The following is a 2,983-nucleotide window of genomic DNA, read 5'->3' on the forward strand; positions in this document are numbered from 1 at the left end:
AAATGAACCAATCAACGGGCAATATCTGGAGTGCGGGTAACTGATACCCGCACTCCAGTTACCGCACTGTGCATGTATATGTATACGATTTAACTCTGACACTTTTTCAACAGAAAGGTCCCCAAACTATGATACAATTATCGGTTACCACAATCAATCTCTCATTACAATTTATCATCAGCAGCATCGTTTTCCACGATTTTCTTTTTGAGAGCTCTTTAAACCAATTATAAGTGAATATATATATATATATATATATATAGGTTTGTGAATTTTTTTTACATCCACAAAATACCTTTCAAAAACACCGGATCCCAAGAAGGATACAAGAACGTGGAAAGAATAACAATAAATTTGGAGAAAATAAACGTTCATACAGTGCTAAAGTATAAATACCCAAGTACTTTCGGCGTATTATGCCTTCATCAGGGGTGGAGCACAAAATCACTATACGTGTGTACTGTATAGTATCAAAAATTGAACTTTTTTAATACTATACAGTACATTTGACGTTATTTCCCCAGTTTGTCCAATATAAAATTCATTGCACCCATTGCATATTTATACATACAATACATTTTTGGCCGGGTTGCACAGGTGCAAACCCGGGTTATAGTATGGTGAATGATGGGCGACCGGCGGGCGGGCGGCCGGCGGGCGGGGAAAAAACTTTCGTAACAGTTTTCTCAGTAGCTACTTATCACAGCCTCTTGATATTTGGCATACAACATTAACATATGGTCCCATACCGTGTGATTCGATTTCAGGTCTGTGTCTCATCCACTTCCTGTTTGCCGACTTAGTTAAATTTTCGACATTAATGGTCAATGGTAGGAAATTTTCGCAACAGGTTTCTCAGCAACTACTTATCACAGCCTTTTGATATTTGTTATACAGCATTACCACATGGTCCCATACCGTGTGATTCGAGTTCAGGTCTGTCACTTATCCACTTCCTGTTTGCCGACTTAGTTAAATTTTTGATATTAATGATTAATGGTTCGAAATTTTCGTAACAGTTTACGCAGCAACTATATCACTGTAAATGTAAATGTTAAAGAATAGATAACATCTTGAACGCCTATTTGCAACAGATATTGAACGCCAAGACGCGTTCCATTTCTTAATACTAGTGTTCAATTTTTGTCTCCAAACGCCTTATGAACATCTGGTGTTCAAATTTTAACGTTGACGACCAAACCATTCCATTATTGAACATGTTATAAACATTCAGGGGTTCTACTTTTAAATGCCAGACGCGTTCAATTCCGATGCAACAGATATTGAACGCATAGAACTTGTTCAAAGTTAAGTATGTTAAAATTTAGAACACTGATGAACACTTATGTTTATATTTGAACACTTTATAAAATAACAGATCTAAGTCATAAAACGAAGAAATCATATTGAGATTTTTTAATTATTCTTCAGTTATTCACAATAACAAAATGAATAATGTTATTCAAAAATTCTTATTTTTTTCTTACTCTAAGCCTTATAAACAGTTATAAAGAAAAAAATATCTAAAAGACTTTAACAATTATGATCAGAATACATTAACATAAATTCTGTTTTACAAAGTCCTTACAGTAATTTTTAGTACATGTTAACTTGTGAGAGTCTTGAAAACATAAACAATAAACCTTGAAAACATAAACAATAAACAATGTTTTATGTCGAAAACAAAGTTAATTTCAAGTACACAAACAAACACACTCCGCCTCTGAATATCATCAGTTTGTGTGGGGTGTTTTCATTTGTCTCTAATTTAGCTGGAAAATCGTATTCTTCATTATCCTGGAAAATATAAATGGAATTTATTTACATGTACATAATCTATATTTCCAACACTTGCTAAGTATTAAATTGTTCTATCCACATAGGTATTCATAGATATTTCAAGGGATCAACAGAACCTTATAAGTTAAAGACAGTACTTATATAAGACCAATGTTGGAATTTAAATATTGTCGAACCTATTGTATTTTTAAAGGAAACAAATCTCAACGATCTGTATGGAAGTCCTGAAATTAGATTCTACATCCCCTTCTAATTTCTGTAAATATTTTGCTCCAGTTTCTGTAGATCTATAGAGCAGTTCAAGGCGTTCAGCACTGCTTGTTCCACAACAGTACTTTCTTACTCGCTATCCTATTAAAATATAAAGCAACAAAATATATCATTTAAAGATCAACACACAAAATTTAAATAATTCATTAATCTTAGCATCTAAATAACCCGACTGCTCAGAAAAATCTACATTCTCACATAGATCTACATGTATATCATGTAGATCTAGGTCTACTCCTTGTAAAAGAATAAAGAGACACGTTATGCCATTGTGAACTACAACATGTCAACTAAGTTCTACTGTATACATAAACCCATTTGATAAAAATAAAATTTATGGATAAAAAAGATGCTAATGAAGTGTATGTTACTTATTTAAAGTTTATACCGTATTTTTCTTCAATTTTAGTGCTTCAGCTTGCGTTTCGTTATTGTTGTTGTTGTACTTGAATTGGTACCCTCGTGCGGATGCTAATTATGACGTCACAAATTGTCACAAATCTATTTTTAGACACGTTTCTGTAGATCTATAGAGCAGTTCAAGGCGTTCAGCACTGCTTGTTCCACAACAGTTCTTTCACCAGGGGAATAAAATCATCATTATTATTATAAAGCCTCATTTATTTTCAAGGTTTGATAGGTTAAAATATTTAGGGAAGTGACAACACGGCCATTATCAAGGCTTTGAACGAAACGAAACGAAACACGTTCTCAATTAGAACATGTGATGAACGCCACTGTTCATATTATGGTTTTAATTTTTTAAGCATCATTACTTATTGAATTGTGCAAATGTAACCTCAGTTGACAATATACTGACCAAAAATCTTACCCATGTACTCAAATACTCTCATGTTGTCTAGTCACTGACGTTCAAACTGGTACATGGAACGCCTTTGCTGAACACAGGTTT

The 2,983-nt window shown here is 33.4% G+C and overlaps 1 long non-coding RNA gene across 1 annotated transcript; it reads right to left on the reverse strand.

The window, feature by feature from the left end:
* Positions 1-1,500: 1,500 nt before the first annotated feature.
* LOC132740891 (uncharacterized) lies at positions 1,501-2,524 on the reverse strand. Its single transcript, XR_009627221.1, has 3 exons — positions 2,459-2,524; positions 1,977-2,151; positions 1,501-1,797 (listed from the first exon to the last, which is right to left on the reverse strand). It is a non-coding gene; the product is annotated as an uncharacterized LOC132740891 (long non-coding RNA).
* Between the last annotated feature and the right edge of the window lie 459 nt (positions 2,525-2,983).

This window comes from Ruditapes philippinarum, unplaced genomic scaffold (assembly GCF_026571515.1).
Source record: "Ruditapes philippinarum isolate M1 unplaced genomic scaffold, ASM2657151v2 ctg457_1_1_1_1, whole genome shotgun sequence".
Classification (NCBI taxonomy): domain Eukaryota; kingdom Metazoa; phylum Mollusca; class Bivalvia; order Venerida; family Veneridae; genus Ruditapes; species Ruditapes philippinarum.